The sequence below is a fragment of the Drosophila innubila genome, chromosome X (genome assembly GCF_004354385.1).
Source record: "Drosophila innubila isolate TH190305 chromosome X, UK_Dinn_1.0, whole genome shotgun sequence".
Classification (NCBI taxonomy): domain Eukaryota; kingdom Metazoa; phylum Arthropoda; class Insecta; order Diptera; family Drosophilidae; genus Drosophila; species Drosophila innubila.
Genome location: NC_047626.1, coordinates 28375296 through 28396194, shown reverse-complemented (window position 1 = coordinate 28396194; position 20899 = coordinate 28375296). Strand labels below are relative to the sequence as shown.

The following is a 20899-nucleotide window of genomic DNA, read 5'->3' as shown; positions in this document are numbered from 1 at the left end:
AATAATCATAACAATAACAACAGCGGCAACAACAAAAGCAACAACAATAGCAGCAACTACAGCAATTTCTGCGACAACTACAACCTCCTTTAACTTCTGTACATCCCATCCACCGCCTCCCCTCTTGGATTTTGATGTTATATGTTTTAATTTTTCAGTTTTTTTTGTGTCATGCGCCTGCGTGCCGTCTAATTGGCGTACACTGAGAAATTCACTTGAATCACCCACTTGAAGGCAGTTGCGACTACGACGATGACTTGAAATTACAGCGCTTGACATTGCTCAGTTTGCACTGCATCCGTTCATTCGTCATGCCAATGAACTGGCTAATTACTCGACGCTATTGACTATTGACTAAACGCTAGACCAAGGAATAATAAAATCTGGTTTGACGTTTGAATATACAGTTTGACGTATTCACATATACTCATCCAAAAAAGAAGGAGCGCATAAGATCAAGATTAAAAGAGACAAATCGAGAGCTTAATCGTTTTACTTTTACTATTTTTCGCTTGCTCTCTCGAGAGCTTTAGAATTGCAGCCGTAACGATTTACTGGCTGCGAGATATTAATATAAATTATAATAAGACTCTGTTTACCCTTTTACTTTTTCTTTCTTTTTCTGTTATATATTATATTAAGATGACCGCAAGTTTTTCTCTTTAAAGAATATAAATTTGGATTACTTTTTTGTATATTGCACTAAAGTTCAAGAACCACAAGGTTATGTAGAGTAATCAAAATTTGTGTAATAAAATTAGTTAATATCTAATGATAAGAAACCGCGTTTTAACTGGAACTTTCTTCACCAAAACCAAAATGTACATATATTTACTCGTAATAATTGCGTTTACCTTCATTTAAATGTGCGTGACTGCAATTGTGAGAATATGAAAAGCACGCGGTGCATTAATTAAGCATTACATTAATACGGATAAGTGATTCATTTTTTATATAAAGAATATATCAGGGGGTATAAAATAGATAAAGATATTGCTTTGAAAGTACGAGTACTTAATTGCATTTATTAAAAGCTTATTTAATTCTAGGGTCTAGATTGTAAATCAGTAATAATATGCGCTTAAATTTAAAGATAACAAATTGAAAAGGTTTATTTAAGTTTATTTAGCATCCTAAAGGTTAATATCTTACATAACTTTTTGTTTTTTTTTTTTATCAGTTTTTTTTTTTATATACGGCATCATACAAACATCATTATCTTATCTTTAATAATGCACAGAATAATTTGTTTCGTTCGACTTACAAAATATATATTCTATCTATTAATTCAAAATTCTTTTATGTTTACAGGGTAAATGAAATGATAATTTATTCCCAACTGATCTGCTTGACTTTGACTGTTAAAATACGTTTAATTTTTTGTAATTGACTTGTTTTTTTGCATTGTTAATTAGTTTGCCAATCCGATTTAAGCTAAAAATCAATGAAACACCTTTAACTATGTAGGTAAAATACTAAATATTATAGTCTTAGTATCTTAGACGGAAGACATAAAACATTGCAGACGCCACAAACAAATGATTGATATATACATGTATAATTCGACGTACGTTTTCGCGCATACAAATCCCAAACCGAATCCGAAACGTAACCGCAACAACGGTAACAGAGACACTAAGCTTAAGCCCCCCTTTCAGCTCTTGGAGCTCATCAGACATAGCGGGGAGACCGCATTTCCCCTATTTAGAAAACTATATACGAGTTCTTATTGCCACCTCATACTTGTGATACAACAACGGCGCAGCACCTGTGCTGCTTATTGAAGAGGGCTCACTTTACTCTCTGCCCTGCTTCGTTGCCAGTCAACCAAAAAGCCATTCACAAAACCCCAAAAACAACTTGCAACAAAACGAGGAGCTGCCGAGTCGCGTGTCCCGCAGACAACATGCTAATTAAAAGCTACTTTTGCCAGCCGCATTAATATACACAAACAAAACACCGCAAAATTCATGTGTTGTTGTCGTTGTTGTCGTTGTTGTTGTTGTTGGTGCTATTGTTGGTGTTGTGTCTGCATTGCCAGCGGATTAATGAACATTTACGAGGCGGCACAGGAGGACAAATGAGTGCTGTGCCTCTGGATTCAATCCAATCGACTCTGTTGTCCTTGCTGTTCTCGTTGACGTCGTTGAATGACAACGATTTGCATTTGTTTAATTTGAAATGTGTACAAATACACTGGTAGAAAACACTCTGAAATTATAGTTTAACATCCCTTCGCTTGCAAAGGGCATTTTTATTTCAAAGACCCCATAAATTATCGATATAGCCCTGTATTAATTGGCCTTGTCGGTGGAAAATAAAATGCTGTTTTTTTAGATATTTTTTAATATTTTATATTTAATTTAAGTAAAATATGTTAAACCATATTTTAATCAATCATGTCGTATTCGATTTACTAAAACCTGAGGTCACCGAACTTTTCACACCGATTGAGTTTGATTTTATTCGGGAAACCTGCAGTTTTTATACCCTGAGCCCATTGAAAATGGGCAAAAAAGGGTATAATGTGTTTGGCAGAATGTATGTAACAGGCAGAAGGAGGGGTGGCAGACCCCATAAAGTATATATATTCTTGATCAGGATCAACAGCCGAGTCGATCTAGCCCTGTCCGTCTGTCTGTCCGTCTGTCCGTCTGTCCGTCTGTCCGTCTGTCTGTCCGTCTGTTTGAACGCGTCGATCTCAGAGACTGTAAGTGCTAGAGACTTCAAATTTGGAATGCAGGTTTGTGAATACCATACGCAGGTCAAGTTTGTTTCCAATTTTTGATGCCACGCCCCCTTCGCCCACAAATTGAAAAAAAAACGATTTACAGGCGCAATTTTTGACATAGCACTCCCTAACTGAACAATCAGTTGAGAAGTATGCGTATTAAACGACCCTGAAAATTTCAAAGCGATTGACCCATAAATAAAGAAGTTATTTCGTAATTTAGATTTAGTTAAATAATTACATTTGGATGGCAAATCAAACGTGCGAGCGAGACAGCATGTTCACGTTTGTATGCAAGGCGCGCACAAACACAGTAAGAAATAGTACCAATTTTCTTTTGGGCTTCGATTTCAAGTACTATATGACCTAGAGACTTCAAATTTGTTATGTAGGTTCCTGGATACCATACGCAGGTCAAGTTTGTTTCCAATTTTAGGTGCCACGCCCCCTTCGCCCACAAATTGCACAAAACGATTTACAGGCGCAATTTTTGACAAAGCACTCCCTAATTGAACAATCAGTTGAGAAGTATGCGTATTAAACGACCCTGAAAATTTAAAAGCGATTGACCCATAAATAAAGAAGTTATTTCGGAATTTAGATTTAGTTGAATAATTACATTTGGATGGCAAATCAAACGTGCGAGCGAGACAGCATGTTCACGTTTGTATGCAAGGCGCGCACAAAGACAGAACGAATTAGTACCAATTTTTTTTTGGTACCAAATAAGAATTAAGCGATAAGCAAAAATATTATCGATATCATGTAATGAAAATGTTAATGTATAATTTATGTATATACAAATATACAATTTGATTAAAATATAATTGTGTTAATATATAAATATGTATTTTTGCATGGCAAAAATCAGCAGAAGCTGATAGCTATGTATGTATGAAATTGCATGAGAGAAATAGCGATCATTATGCAGCACTACTCTTGCATCTTTGCCGAGCACTGAAAGCTGCAAAATAATAATTTTAGTTATTAATATTTTCGATTCCTTACACATATATATAATAAGTATCTGCTTATTATCGTTGTAAAAAAAAACTTAGCATTATCCGCTTTAAGAATCTCATAAAATTAGATATTGCCTTTTATTTCAAATTTCGCGCGCACTGCAGCAGCCTTTGGCAGGCTTGAATTTGTTGCGTAAGAGGGAGAGAGTGAGAGAGGAAAATGGGTGCTGCCAGATTGCAGGCTGAGCAAAGTTGTAGTTTGTGGCTACTCTTGACACACGCTACATCGATTGCAAGCGATTACGATTACGACTTCGATTTACCAATTTATCAATTTCTAATTAATTTTAAACAAGTTTATTATATTAAAGTTTATTATATTAAACTTATTTAAAATTAATTAGAAATTGATAAATTGGTAAATCGCAAGTCGTAATCGTAATCGAGTGATGTATTAGTTCAGTGAGGCATTAATAACGTAGTCTGCAGTGATAAGCACAGTGACTTCAGAAAACCGAAAGTTGTTCATAGTTTCGCGTGTGTAATTTTGATACCCTGAGCCAATTGAAAATGGGCAACAATCAACTTTTATAAAAGAGTACATGGGCTCAGGGTATCCTACTGTCGAGCGTGCTCGACTGTAGCCGCACCTCACCGCGAGCGAAGCGAGCCGGGGGTAGGCGAGCGAAGCGAGCAGGGGGCGGAGCCCCCTTGTTTTTCTGTGTACTTAGGCATACAAACGTGTAGGTATGTATTAATGGTAGAGGAGGGAGAGTTGCAGAGTTGTAATTTCTGTCTGGGGCCCCTTAACCGCAAACAGCAGGAGAACTCGTGGTGCATGGGCGGGGGCGGAGCGGGGGTCTGGGCCCAACACAAGCCTGGCTGGGGCGTCATTAAAAATGTCTTGATAGGTTTGTGGCTTTGATTTCCATGTTGTTGTTGTTGTTTTTGTTGATGATGATGTTGTTGTCATCCAGACGTAACGGGGCATCGACAACTGCTTTGCCAAGGATAAAGCTGAGCATAAAGGACGGCTCTGTGTGTCTGTATTTGTGTGTGTGTGTGTGTCACTTTTTTCAATCATTTTCGAATTATAATATAGAAAATGGGAAAGCACAAAAAAAATTTTAAGTCCACATAAAACAGCTGTCAAGTTCTGATTTAATGCAGATCAGCAAGGACAACAATTTGGCACAGTGCATAAAGTGCTAAAGCCTAACATAGTTGCATATCCTTCTTTATCTTCGTCTCTCTCTTTCTTTCTCTCTTCATCTTCATCTCCATCTCATTCTTAACACTTGTGCAGTTGAAGTTTTTGACAGTCATAAATTTGCCTGCAACATGAATTCGACAGCAAAACTAAGAAGCAAAAGTGCCCTCAAAAAATTATAGTTTTCTGTTTTTATTCTTTTTTACTTTAGTTTATTTTATATTATTTTTGTGTTTTATTTTGCTTGTTTCGCGCATAACTTTTGCTCTCGATGTGACTATAACCTGAAGTTCAAAATCTGTTAAGCGGAATTGAAACTTACTGTGTGTGCACTTGCAACTTGCGTCACCGCTTCAATCGGTTCAGGACTTGCCTTTTCCACTTTCCCCATCCCTTTTCCTTCCTTATTTTTTCCTTCTTCGCAGTTCTTTAGTTTGTTGAATGGTTGCTTAGCTGGTCACTTTGTTGATTTAAAATGTAGTCAAAACATTGCAAAAGTTTTGTGTACGTTCAATAGAAGGTTAATTTATTAGCAGATTCTCTATACTTTTACCTAAAATAGCAGAAATTCAGATAACAAATGTATACAAGTAAGTTAGCATAACAACACAACATTTAGAAACAATTACAAATACATAAATGTTAATTTTATTGTAAAAGCCCGATTAGATAATATTACGACTACATATATAATAAAATGAATCCATAGTTTATCAATAAAGTTTTATTGTATTGTAAACAATTTTTTGGCGGAGACTTACAAAGGCTTTTATGACTAAATAGCACTCGACAATCATATTTAATTCAATGGCAACTAAATGTTGCTTACTTTTACCTGACTTCAGACGTAGTTGCTCTTTATGCACATGGTACGTATCATTTATTTAGGCGATGTTGCTGTTGGTTCGCTTCAAGTCGACTTTACTCTACTCGACTCCAACTCCTACTCCATCTTCAACTCCAACTCCAACTGCACTCTCGACAGTCGACTGTCGACTCCTTGGTGGGGCTTCCTTAATACGTTTAAAAATAAGTACACAAGGCGCTCCATGAATGGAAGGCTCAGTGATGTCGATGTCGACGACTTTGCTACTTCAGCGTACAATGTTCCCCAGCTAGTTCTTTTGGCTCCATTGTTGCTGTTGCTGCTGCAGCAATGGCATTGACTGCTTGAGTAATTGAAGCGCATCAGGATTGTCTGCACTGCGAGAAAGCAAGCAAGCAATGCAGACGATGTGCAGCAGAGCAGCAACAGTGTATTCTTATTTCCAGCAAGCAAACTTGAGGTTTCTGTAAATTAATGAGCTTGTTTTTGATTATTCCCATAGAGTCTGATTAAGTGGCAACATGTACTTTTAAATATCAAATTAATAACACACCGATGCGCATATGTGCGAGCTTTGAAAGCGCATTAGAGCTTTAGGTGTGACGAGCAACATAATGATATTGTGGCTCTTTTTCTGTCTGACTCTAACTTTTGTAAAAATACTTGATTATTCGAAAAGCTTTTATCCATTAGTGAGGACTTTATCAAGTTTGTTAGCTGTGCTTTAAAATGCGTAATACCCAATTATTGAAAATTCATTAAAACTTATAATTTAAATGCAAATTTCAGCTGATAACTTAACTAATTGACAAAGATAAGCGGCTAAGCATTCTTTCAACTTAATCAAGTGTGTTTGTAAAGCTCTAATGCACCTGCTCCAAATACAAAGAGAGAAAGAAATAAATATTCTCAATTTCATATCATCACTTAACTAACTGACTGACGGTTTCTTTTCCCCAATTTCCTCTCTTTCATAAGGTTGACCAAAAGTAGATGTTAAAGTTTACATCTATTGTCGCTGTTTATTCTTGGTACACATTCTTAGGTTAGTTTTCGATAGCTTTACTTAATTGAGTTCTTCGAAAATTACACCTGACAGACAAGAAAGCCCAACAATTCAGAATTGGACAGTCGGGCAACCCACATCGAATCAATATTTATTCATGCTTCAATGCAATAAAACTTTAGATACAAACGGTAAACAATAAATGCCACAGTGTGAAACACACAAATGCACGTGGCTGCCACTGCGGCTGTTGCTGTGGCTTGAACTCGACTCTCACTGGGACATTGGACGGACTGTGCACAACAACAATGGCACCGCAAAACGTTTAAATAATCAATGAGTGTTGTTTGTGAATGTGTGAGTAATGGTGTGACGTGTGTGTGCTTGTGTGTAAGGGGTATGAGGTGTTGTTGTTGTTGCCCAAAAACCGACACCGGCAACTGGACAGTTGAATCCTTCGTTGTCGGCTCGGTTGATTGGTCTCCACGTATAGGCGCTGTTCATTATTCATTTGTTATTATTTGCTTAGTGGCCAGTGTTGGCACATAAAGCTCCTCACTCACACACACACGCATACATATGTGAATACAAAACACATAGATCAACAACACACACACACACTCACACACACTCACACACACATAGAGGCACTCTTTGGTTTCATGACAAATCATCAAATTGACATTTAAAATGCTCATCAGCTCGACATTTCAACTTGCATTTGTAATGGATCCAAACTGAATCACAGTGAACTCAAACGAACTCAACCAAATTATTATATGTATGAAAAAATTTAAAAAAAAAAGGTAAAAAAAATTTTGTTTGATTTTTTTTTTTAACTTAAGAATATGATTTGATTATAATTTATTATTTTTTGATTTTTAATCAAGGTTGTGCAATATAAAAAGAGATGAAAATTAAAGCATCTATTTATTCCCAAATGGAAAAATACTTTAGTTTGAGGTGTAAAAAAATTTTAAGATATACATTGTATCAATGACTTTGTAATGTAGTGAAAGTGGGTTTCTGAAACTCAATTTGAGTACTTTTCCAGTTCGCATTGTTGTAGTAGCATTTGCAACTCACTTGCCCCATTCTTGGGGCAAACGTTATTCTTATTGTAACACTCTTTCTTTTAATGAGTATGTGAAAATTTTAAACTGCTAGACGATTTACGACGGCAAATCGAAAAAAATGTAATGTAATCTTTAAAGTTTAAACAACATTGTTGCAGTAATGCAGTTGCGCAAGAAAACAGTTTGCTTCATAATGTTGCACTCACGTATAGACCATCAAAATGCGTTGCCTACAATTCGGCGCAAAATTGAGAATTAAATATGGTTGCGACTGCAATCAAGGCTCAAAATGAAGGCCAAGGGCAATTGGTAGACCATCTTCCTCCTCTTGTTTGGTTGAAAGGTGTATAGTTGTCAGCTTTTGGATCGGTTTCAGTAGCTGCCACTGTGACTTGATTAAAATGATGATAAAATCTAATTGGAAAAGTTAAACTTAAGATGTCAACTTAATTTACATCCAACCCATCGCGGATATCTTTGGCATCTTGGTTATCGTCGTCATCTTCATCTGCTTTTGCTTGCGTCTTCTTCTTTTGTTTATGCTGTTGTTGTTATTGTCAGTTTCAGTTTCAGCTTTAGCTTCTGAATGTCTGTTGGCTGACAAACCCGTTCGACAGCCCGTTTGCCTTTTCACTTTCTTTTGCCTTCACGCAATGTTTTTTGCGCATTCTTTTGGCCTGTCTGTCTGTCAGTCTGTCTGTCCGTCCAACTGTCTGTCTGCCGGCGTCTGTCTTGCTGTCAGCACAAACATCCTAATTACCAAGTTTTTGCGCAAGTCTCAGCTCTCATCAGACCAAGACTGAGACTCAAACCCAGACCGAGATCCGATGGGGACGCCATTCATTGGGGGCATGGCTCGTTGGGTCAGTCGAGCGATATTCGCCCTACTTTACATGTTTTGATGTTATCGTCATCTTTGTTGTTGTTGTTGTTGTTGTTGTCGCTGTCGACTAATTACGTTTGTGCCCATGGACAAGCGTCACCTAATGACCCAAAGCTGCCAACAATGAGACAGAAAGCGACTGAAAGAGAGAGCCCAAGTTAGAAAAAGAAAACTTTTGCTCTACTGTGTTTTACGCACTTTTTGATGGCACCGTGCAACTTGCCCAAGTGCAAATGAGTTGTGCGTGCCCTGCCCCCCCCTACCCCCCGCCCTCCCATCTGCTGTTTGGCATGGTGGAAGGACGTATGAGTGTCATCATCCTGTCGCTGAAGAGGAGAATGCGAGGATTAAACCCAACCAAAGAGGTGGTAGGCAGGGTGGAGGGGGTGTTGCTCGCACGAACGCCTTTTGCTAAAGAAATTGTAACAAGGCCTGAAGTAGTTGGCTGACAACGTTACGATTCATCCTATAATAGTTGCTCTCATTGTTGTTATTTCTTTTTCTTAGTATTATTACTTTTTTTTTTGTTTTTTTTTTTTTTGTTTTTGCAGTTTCCGGCTAATAGCTTTGAAATGAGTTTCGCTTTTTGGACCCAGTTTGTTTGACTGTTGCTCAGTTGTCGTTGTCGTTTCTGTTGTTCTTGCTGTTGTCGTTGCCATCGTCTCATAATGCAAAGTTCATTAAAAAACTTGTGTGCCACAGACAACATTAGCGGTCACATAGTTTTAGTTTTTCTTCATTTTGATGGTCACATTGAGTCTATCTTTAAGTAGTATACTATATATCATTTACCGTGGGACAGTAGAGTTTTAGTTTCATTTCATTAGTTTCAAATGAGTTGAAACAAAAATTTGAGATGACCTCAAGTGTTTATTTCAAACATTATAGATTTAAATGTATTCAAACGAGGTGTTAAAAAATAAAAATATGTTAAGATTTAGAGCAAAAGGTCTAAATAAGTCTTAATCACCGTTCATTTTGAATAAACTCAATTGACAAACTTGTTACACGTAAAGCATCTGTTTGGTTGATTTTATTTTCTTAGCTTATACCTCTTTCCATAGTAAAACTATTTTATCGACTTCAAAGGAGATCGAACTTCCAGACTATTTACTTTTGAATGATCGCTCGGACAATAGCCTAATACGCGTAGATGGCCAATTTCCTGTCTGTCTTTATAGCCAATTTGTTGGAAGGATGAGTGAGTGATGCATTTCGATTTCTCTGGCCTGTGTGATCAGCTAACTAAATAAAACTAGAAAATGGGGAATGTAAAATGCAAATGTCGTTTACAGAGCACATTGCTCATACGCCATGTGAACGTCCAGCTGTGCTGTACTGTTCTGTTCTCTCTCGCCCGCTCTCCGACTCCCTCCTTGACTTTTTTTTGCTACGCTCTCATTCTTTATACTTTGCCCAGTCTTTGTTTTGCTGGACCTCCTGTTGTGCGGCTTTCTGGGTGCTGTTGGTTGCATCCTTTGGGCCAAGTCCATTTCCAAGCGTCGACCACTTTTCGTGGTCGTTTGAAGTTTTTATCCTTATTTATCTTCATAAAATATTCATGCACTCTGCTTTCGGCTGCTTTATATGCGACTATACGACTATATATGTATGTATTTGTGTGTATTTCTCTGTGTATGTGTAAAGCCACTTGATGTTCAGTACTCAGCACTCTCAGAGCACTTTCAGGTGCTCCGGTCAGTTGGGATTGGGTTCTTGGTTCTTCTGTCCGGGACACTCGACTGCTTTGCCAGCTTTTCAATTAAAAATTGTTTTTCACTACATTTGAGTTGATTGATTTTTAATTGATTGCAATTGAGTAAAAGCAGGTCGAGACAAAGAGTGCGAGCTCTTAAGCGTTGAACAGCTAAGAAAGCACACATACAATACACACAGAGAGCGAGAGAGACAGACTGAGAAACGGAAAACCTTTTAAGAGGAAACACAGCCAACGAATAAGTTTTTGCCGCAATGCTTATATATTATTGACGAAGCATCCATCTGGCAGGCAACGTGGCTCGCAATTCATCCCACTCCACCTCAACCTCCATCATCCGTTGCTATCTGCATTCCCCTTCTTTCGAGATCTCCCAATTTACATCGCATCTCCATATCTCTCCACTTATCTCAACAGAATGCAAATTGCATGGGTCACGTCTGCGGCTTTTGTGGCTCATAAATTCTTAACAAGGATTTTGGGCATTTAGGTAACAAAATAAAAAAAAAGTAAATAAATAAAAATAAAAATTTGAATAAAAAGAAACATTTTTAAATGAAAATTAAAACTAAAACGAAATGTTGTTAAGTGAATTTTAATTTGCCATAAACAAAGCCAGCATGTGTGTGTGTGTGTGTGTGTGTGATGGCGAGGGTGGAGTGTGAATGTGTTGAAGTTTTTAAAAGCTGAATGGGGCACCGGATGTGCACAAGGGTTGAAACAGCGACAAACTTGTTCAAAGTTCGTAAAAAAAAAAGACCAACTGAAAAACCAAAGCAACAGAAGCGGTAAGAGACTCAAAATAAGGGGCGCCAGTTTTTGTTTCTATCGAAAGGTGGAATTTAAAACCCTCTTTGCCCGTTTCGGTCGTGCAACCCTTTGTGATGAAATATTAGCAACAAGCTGGCGAAATTGAAGTTATACAAACAAAGTAATAACAGCCATCGGCTGCCGCAAAAGGCACAGCAGCTAAACATGGTTTAACCATGCGCTGACTGAACGGGCATCATCATTTACACAACGCCCGTTGCCTTAAGGGCTGCGACTTTGAGTCGGGAAGGTGTCAACTGCGTAAAAGCTACTTAACGAGCGCTCTCAACATTAGCTGGCATTGTAAATTTCAACATTAATAAGCTCGCATTCTCAAATGCACATTGTATCTATCACACAATATTGTGTCGCTTAACGTGGGTCATTGTCAGTTCAATGTCGATCAAAATCCAATTCAATTTCTTAAAGTGTATAAGTGTTATAACGATGCAAATTGCGTGAAGGGCTCAAAATGTTCTCCTTATGATTGAGAGCCGCTAGAAGCGCAGTAACATGAATAATGTCAGTCAACCAACTTAACCAAACCATCTTTATGATCTTTACAAAGTCATTTCAAAAGTCGAAATCTTGTTCATGAAACTATATGCTACTGTTATGCCAGAATTGCTATAAGCGTGATCTGTTGTGCTCTTAACTTCACACTTGACACTGTCCTTGCCTTTTTTTTCACCATTTTGCTTTTGGCATAAAACATTTGCATACATAATCGTAATCCCTTATCGTTTCTCTGACACATTTGCTTTGTCTCGGCCGTACTTCGTGTCGTATGAGTGATACGCAATATGAGTTCCACACTTGGCAACAACCTTAACGAACAGTGCGAGAAAAAAGCACCAACAACTACAACAAGTTGTGTGTGTGTGTGTGTGTGTGTGTTTTTGTCCTTGGCTATCCCTGTTACCTGAAATTTATGGTAAAGCTGTCAATATGTGTAAGTGTGAGTGAGTGCGTTGTGTGCGTATATTTCTGTGATTTTTTTTCCTTTTACAACTTGCTTGTCTGAATTATGAAAGTCGGGAGCAGCAGCTCCCCAGTGTGAGGGCTTTGGCAGATAAGTTAGGGGACACATGTTCCTGTCCCTGTTGCTGCTGTTCTCCTTGTTGCTGTTGTTGTTGTTGCTGTTAGAAAATTGTTTTTGAAATGGCTAACAAGCTATTAGCAAACAAACAAAGGGCTCTTCATGTTGATGACGATGAGTTTTTTGGGGTCTTGAGAGTGGCTCGGACTGGTGACTCGGTTACTCGTGTTCTACTGTATGCTGCCATTGACAGCTGTTGCATGCCACAATAACACCCTCCCCTTCCGCCTACACCTTCCATCATGCCGATAAACGACATTTAAGCGATGCAAAGGCTATGGAGGTGGAGCCTTCCATGAGCATCAATCAACTGCTATGAGAACAACAATTCATTATCAGCTTGACTGCTAGAAATCTTGTTGTTGCTTTTGTATTATTCTTAGTAGTATTGTTGTTTTAGTTACCGTGCCATGTCACACCTAGCCAATGATTTATGACTCAGCTGACGCTCGAGAAATCAAAAATGTGAGACGCCATTTAACTTGTTGTCTGCCTTCAGATTTATGTTGTAACCAACACCAACAACAAATGAAACGACAATCAAAAAAAAAAGAAAAAACTGTCAAAATATATCTAGCCACATGTTGCAACAAATTAAATTCATTTGCTCGAGAGCTGCCAGAAATCATAAATCATGATAAAAAGTCAATTCGTCCCTGCAGCTGTAAAGTAGGCAACGGTTATTACGTTTTACGTATACGCCGCGTTGTGTGACAGTTTAAAATATTGCGAATCGAATATCGTTGAAAAAAAATTGAATTTAAGTTGTAAAATTGAGCGAGTGGAAAAACAAAAGAAAAACCACACCAAAAAAAGAACGAAGCCGTAAGCACACATGGCAAACACGAAAATCAATTAATATTTTTAGCTGCTAATACAGACACGCACACATGCTGTTCTTATTTCTTTTACTCTCAAACAGCTCTCCTTTCTTCTATACTTGTCCTTTTTCCCCACTTTTACCCTCTCCGATTTTTCCCATTTTCTTCGACACAACAAAAATTTAATAAAAAGGCAAACAAGCATCGCATCAAGCGGCAAAAGCTAAGCTAAAACAATACACATAAGTTGTTCTAGTATGTGTGAAAAACACACATTTCTGTTTGTTCCTTTGTTATTCCTCTGTGTGTCCTCCCCCTACAAGAACCTCTCTGTTTTGCCCAAACCACTTACAGTTTATTAGCCAACTGCGTTTGCCTGCTTATTAAAAATCGCAAATGGTAAATGGCAAACTTCCCCTGGTCTGCTGCTGATTATGAGCTTATGAGTCAGAGTACAGAGCATTCAGCATCTCCACAGAGTCACACGCTCCCACACACCACACACATAAACATACACACACACACACACACACACACACATACCACACACACTGCTCGCTTATATGGCTTACCTTTCTGGGTGGCCGACAAAACAAATGACAACCCAAATTATTTTGACACCATTACCGAAAATGTTCTCACACACACACACACACACACACACACACTCAAGTGGCAAGCTAGACGCGAGGCGTGCCCAGAGGGAGGGCGGTGAAGGCGTGGCAGACATGGCAACATATTGTGCCATGTTCTATGCAACAAAAACAACAAAACAGACATAAATAGAGACAGCGGGACAGAGAGAGACAGAGAGAGAGAGAGAGGGAGATATACTGTGGAAAAGAGAGAAAAGACACTTGCAGACAAAACGGGAACTCGCACATGGAAATTGCTGGGGACGTTGGCGTTGCTTCTAAATATATCTGTCTGTCTCTCTGTGTTTGCCCGTCAGATTGTCCTTTTGTGGCTCCTGTGCGACCCAACCCACCCAGCCCCACCCCCTCCGTCCATTGTGCATCAGTCCACGTGAAAGTCTGGCCGTCTGGCCGTCTGTCCCTCCTTCCGTCCAGCTGTCTGGCCGACGTTGTACGTGCGTGGCGCGCGTTCTCCTGCAAATTGCCAGTTAAAATTTCTGACATGTCAGCAAACGGCGACGGAACAGGCAGCATCAATTCACCATGGGACCGAACCGACCAGCTGCAGGATTGTAGCAGGTTGTAGCTGAGGATTATGCATGAATACAGGCGGAATGACAAAATGGCATTCCAAATGCTTGAAAAATTCTGGAGAGCAGAAGTTAAATGTTATCGATCTTTGTTCATGAACTTTCCTTTAGTTGGCTATAAAATAATCGGCGATCGATGAAAAAATCGGCTCATAAACACATTCGATATGTATTGATCGCATTCGATATTTTTTCCTTCCCGCTTTGTACCCCACTAAAGTGGCGCAAATTCAATGGAGTAACTGTTCAGACCATTATAAAAGTGTACAAAATTGTAAATGTGGAAAACAGCAAGAAAAAGTGAATGATAATAAATAAATTTTTGTCAAAAGTCGATATAGGTAATTCTAAGCTTAGGCATTATTTTACAACGTGTAATTTTACGTAAAAAACGTAATTTCGCCATTAGGGGCAGTTCGCCAGCAGGAATAAATATAATTTAATAATATTAAGTTTAATCAATTATTTTAATTTTTCTTGTAATTATTTTATCACCGTTTCCTTTTTCTTTTAATCGGTCCACTATTAAAAACTATCGATGGCTCCGACTATCGATTTTTCTCCATCTCTATTCCCAATATGTGCACTAATTAAAAATATTATTGCAAAAAAGATAATCGATACTATATCCTAGATTATTTATGACTACACTACAAGTTCTTTCTGCAACTGATCTACTCCATTGTGCTATGTTTCGAATGATAGCTGCCTAGTTAAGTGGTATCTGGCAAGGGCTGCTGCAGTGACAGTGGCAGAGATAGAGAAAGCGACAGAGACAGTGGGTAATGCGGAGGCTGAGGTAGAGACTGAGGTAAAGGGCTGGCAGGAAATCAACAATGGCACGCTTTGTCATACGAAAAATGGGCGACATGCAGCTTGAGCAGCGGGAGGAAGACGACAATAGACAGAGAGAGAGAGAGAGAGAGAAAAAGAGAGAGGCGCAACATATTCAATAGATGTCCTTTGTAGGTCCTTTACCAAGCTACCTAGCTCTCCAACTGATGCCTGTTAACAGCGGCGGTGCAGGCATTGACAAGATTCTAATTGAAAGGCAGCTGACAGAGCTGCAACATTTTGTATAATATGCACATAGACCCGGATAAAGGTGTCGCCTGCACTCCGTCAATTCGTCGTCGTCGTTGTCGTTGTCGATGTCGATGTCGTTGACGTTGTCGTTCTCATCGTCGTCGCCGTTGTCGATGTCCTTGTTGTTGTCCTTGTTATCGTTGTGACAATGTTAGTTCAATATAACGTATAATTTTGACAAGTTCCCTCTCCTATAAACTCAGATTGCTCGTCATTGATGCCATTGTCGATGGGAGCTTGCAACGTTTGAATTGTCCAAGCAGTAACAACTTGCAAGTCAACTAATTGCACAGATGTGCTACCTTTAACACTGAAATATGTATTTGTATAAATTAAAACCTATAGTTATTAGTCAGAGGCAATACTTGTTATTTGACTGTCACTTTCAGTTCAGTTGTCTGTTTCGGATGTCATTGCTTAAGCAAGACGCGTTTTTCCTACATATTTTTATACCCTTTACTTATAAAATAAGTAAAAGGGTACACTGTGTTCGTGCAAATGTATGTATCAGGGAGAAGGAGGCATCTCCAACCCAATAAAGTATATATTTTCTTGATCAGCAACAACAGCCAAGTCAATATAGCTACGTTGGTGGTCCGACAAATAATGAGCCTTACAATGTTAAACAGTTTTACAATTTTTTATTTATTTTATTTTTCAACCTAGTCTTATTATAAGTCACCACACTTCTTCAAAAGACGCTCCCCTTCAAAAATAATTTGACGTCCCTAAAATAGTTGATTTCAAAGGCCATCACATTTAATGAGAATTTCTGTCCGTCAAGCGCAACTTTTAGTTTAGGATATAAAAAGAAGTCACTTGGGGTTAGGTCAAAAGAGTAAGGAGAGTTCCGAATCAGCTCGAAGCATTATTCATGAAATTTCGCCATTGCCTTTGTGATGGCTCATTTTCTTGGTGAAACAAAAATGTGAGCAAACGCGGCACTCATCTCGCCGACAGCTCTCTCAAGCCCAATATTGCGTGTAGGATATAACCCATGTCTAGCTAACTCGCGTACCATAAATCGGCAGTCTGATAATACGTGATCATAGCATTTTGTTACGATTTTGTCTGCTGTATCGGTTTGACGGACACTTGTAAGGTGTACGACAAAAACCGACGTACAACCACGTTTGAATTCATTAAACCAATTTTAGACAGTCGCAAACAAATTAGAAGAGTCACCGTATACAGCATCCAAACGCTCTTTGATTTAGCTGTGCGATTTCCTTTCAAAAACAAAAACGGATCACCGATCGATATTACTCTTTTTAAATTTTTTTTAAAATCCGCAAACATGTTTTCTTGCAAACGCTGTCAAAACCAAATTAAGAGTCCGAATCGGCTGAAATTTTGACAGTGCCCGTCTAAAAGAATAAACTACACGATAGTAAATGTCTCTTGCGATAATGGCGACCTTAGGGGAAAAGGTTCACTACTTGTCGGACTGCCCACGTATGTGTGTAATGGTTGCGGATACGGTATGTCCCAAAAATTTTATATACTCTATATAGATACAACAAATAAAGCAATAATTTCACACTATTATTTTTTTATTTTTGAGTTATTTTTTTTTAATTTGAGTTGCATTTTTTTCTCAGTTTAAGTAACGAGTATTTCTATGCGATTTGAGCTCTGCAACAACAACAGCAACTTTTAAATATTATCGATTGTAGACAATTACTTATGGTAATGTTGGGGTTCAATTCGATTTTGATTTGGTTTTGGTTCCGGCCTGGCCAAAAGGTAATTACATTTATAATTGTTGTCAACACGCCTGCGCACGACCTTCAGTTGGCTATAAATAATAATTGAAATTGAAAACTAAATGCTGTGCCATGTCATAAATTTGACTCTAAGCCGAAAACACACACAAGTGCGAAGATATGAGTGCGAGTCTGAGTACGAGTTCAAAATAGTCAATTCGTATTCGTAGCTGTACTACTTGTACTTGTATTCGTATTCAAGGGCACATTCGACAATACTTGAGGGTAAGAAAACGAAATTGGTAACGAAACTAAATGCGCTAAGGCCAAAACTGCATTCCAATGTGGGTAATTGTGAGGGTGAGGGTTAAATGCGAGGATGGCCATTGGATGACCCCTTTTCCGTCTTGTATAAATGTTGCTGCTACTCAAGTATGCAAAGCACAAAGCGCAACCAATAATAAAATAAAATAAATATAAACCAACGAATAAAAAACAAAAAAACGCGACTGAAAAATTGAATCGAAAAGTTGAAAAAAATCCAAATAACGCGATCAAATGTCATTGAATTGTCAGTCGGCCACGTTCAAGTGTGCTAGTTTATGTTGGGTTAGGCTCCATATACAATATGCACCTTCTTTGGTCAGGTCGGAATTTGAATTGAACTGGGATGTGGTGTGACCAAGAAATCATCTCTTAACTTTGCCGGGGCTACTTTCTGATAACTGACAACTGATATTCGATAAACGGCAATTGACAAGCGAACATTGAGAATCGGCAAATGGACGATTGAAGTGTCGTATATACAATATGAAGGCAGCTGTCAAATATTAGTCGAGATTGTGCGAGTGTGAGCAACCAGCTGTCACTTAAATCGGCTAGATAAGAGACAAGAGCCACTTGAACTGAAAGTGTATCCAATATAGAGAGATTGTATCTAATCCAAATGCTTCTTTCACTCGATATGCATATAAATAGGACAGATACAGATACATGCTGTCTATGCTAATTATTGTCATATTATGGTCATGTAAATACAATACATAACACAATATCAAGCATCAGCATGCGAAAGAGATGTTTATAGAGGGGGAAAAGCAAGAGTAAGAGGGAGAAGCCACCCTGATTATCCATAACAATTTCGCTGTCGCTTTGTTTTTATTGTTGGCTGTCACTGGGCGATTTGGCGCACATTGATAAATGATGCGCTAGAAAAGTCAACTAGACGCGTCTCAACTCGATTTGACTTGATTCAACACGACTAGACCCGACTCGTCCCGTCTCGCTTTGAGTCTCGTCCCTTACGCTAATTTTGTGTGACAAATATCTCCAGCTACATGTCAATTCTTATGGATTGTCCTGTGCTTCGAACTCCACTCAAGTGCCAGTACTTTGGGCCTGCTGCTGCTGTCTATTCAATTTGAGTGGCCCACTGGGGAGTCGCTGCCTTGATTGTGGCACTTACTGTGGCACGCACTTAATGTCAGCTTGACATGCAACTGTGGTATTTACTGGATTTACTTAGTTTTGCTACAGTCTCCTTCCCCCAATACTTGACAGCTTATGCAAATCTGTGGCAATCAACTCCCATACACATAAATACCTTAATCTACAAATATTTATATCGCGTATACATTTCATGATTAATGCTAATCTATTTTGTTTTTCGGTTTCTGTTTCCGTTTCTCTCCTTTGCAGGTCCCAATATTAATGGTAATTTCATGCTGTCATTGCGCAAAAATCAACACGGCACCAAAAGCGCCAGAAGAAAGCATAAAGGTAGGTAATTAAAAGTGTATTAGGTTTAGTTCTCGGCTCTAGTGATTCGAGTTACCACCAAAATTCTCATACTTGAAGTCTTAAAGAGGTGCGTGGGGATGTACAACGTACATACATAGCTGGAAATGAAGATGGGAATAAATGGCGTCTTCAGTGATGTTCTGTCCTTGGCGAAATGTTTGCCAATGAAAATAAATTGGCGAGACAAGTGAATAAAGCGAAGACGCAGGCAATTGAGAAGATGGTGGTGAAACTGGAGGGGAATAAAAGAAGGACAGCGACGGGGCGCCGTTGAGGCAGAACCAAAATTGAAAAGTTGTCTCCACCAAAAGAACCCAATCAGATCTTGAGCTAATGCTGTACTTTACACAAGATTTAATTGATATCCACTCTCATTTGCATACCAATGAGTTTTGCCAGCCTAAGCTAAGCCTGATTAAAAGGCTTTTCTTATAAAATAGAAAATAGCCTTAAAATTAATGTGAATCGCAGACACACACCCAAGGAATACATAACAAAGAGTTAATAACATTAAGGTTTAGTCTTAGTTGAAAAATTAAGTAATCAATTGAAACAGGGGCTATGAATTGTAATGTCAGAAATTATCAAATCTCTAGAGTATTCCTGAATTATAAATCACACAAAAAAAAAACCCTACACGAGGTAAAAGTCTAGTGTCGAAAGCATATTCCAAACCCAAAATTCTCATATCAAAATTTGTGACGAACAAAATAAAATCTATATATATATAAAATTCTTTGTCATGTATGTACATTCATGTATCACTGTACAGGCCAAACGGCTTAAGCTACAAGTTTGAAATTTTAAAAAACCACAGATATGACAAATTCATTGACGTTTAAGATGTCGTTTTTATAAATTCGCCCTGCAAGTGCGTGAAATTCGAGGTCAAAGTTCGCGTTTATTTTGATTTACATATAGCAGCGTTTGGTCAGCCAGCGAGCTTAGTACTTAGGTGGCGCAGAGGATTGTGTATAAGGTGTAAGGTTTTATTTTCATTTTTTAATTTCATTTTTTTAATATATTTTTTTATTAAAATTTTTTTTTTTTTAAATCAAAAATAAATTATTACAACATTTTGCATCTTTGTTGTTGTTTTTTTTGCTGCATTATCATTGTTATTCTTTTTGTTAATCTCGCACAAAATCTCAAAGGGCTGCACCATAAAATTTGTTTAACAGATGCCAAAGCTCGCAACGGAGCTCATCATCTATCGATACTATAAAAGTTTTAAGCTTTATAGCTTTCGCTGCGAAATTATATGATCCTAAATTTTATATCTTTCTTGGATCTTTCATTCAATTAGCTTGTTGAAGATCTTTCATATGATTAAAGAGCTTCTTTAGATAAACTTTTATTGAAATGCACCTTGATTTGGGAACCCGCTTTATGAGGTTAGCGGTTAGTTAGCTCGTGCTATTGCACACCTGCGTCTTATCTGATTTATCATGGAGTGAGTAGTGCCCATCGCCTGGCGCTAATTAATTAGCTTTATGCGCATAATTAAATGTTATTCGCAAAATAAAAATAAATAAATGTTTATTTGTTTTCGTCATGTTTGCACTTGCGTTTGCTTATCCCAAAGATACAAATATACTGCTGCCATTTTTTATACATTTTTGCCTGCCCATATAATAGCCAGCAATTACGTCTTCCATCCGGCTGCGTCTGCGTCTGCGTCTAGGTCTGGGTTTGGGTCTCTAAGTCTGACTTTGTTTGCTTGGGTGAGTTAGGCGGGCTGGCTGGCAAAGTCCACTTGCTTGTGAACATCATAATAACCACAAGCATCATCATCGTATTCATAATGATAATGATAGTTTGGATAAATGTAGTCATAGTTCGCAGTCGTCTGTCATCTGCCGGAAGTTTGGGGCATACGAAAAATATTTCAAGTAATTGATGCTCTGGCCCATTCAGCTTATTTTTGATTATTTGATTTTC

At 38.2% G+C, this 20899-nt stretch overlaps 1 protein-coding gene across 1 annotated transcript in view; it reads left to right on the top strand.

Moving 5' to 3' along the window:
• LOC117780395 overlaps nt 1-20899 on the top strand; it is a 112127-nt gene that overhangs the window by 29593 nt on the left and 61635 nt on the right. Inside the window, exon 3 of the mRNA XM_034616910.1 lies at nt 18857-18937. The gene's annotated coding sequence lies outside the window, so the exon portion shown is untranslated. The remainder of the gene's footprint in view (nt 1-18856; nt 18938-20899) is intronic.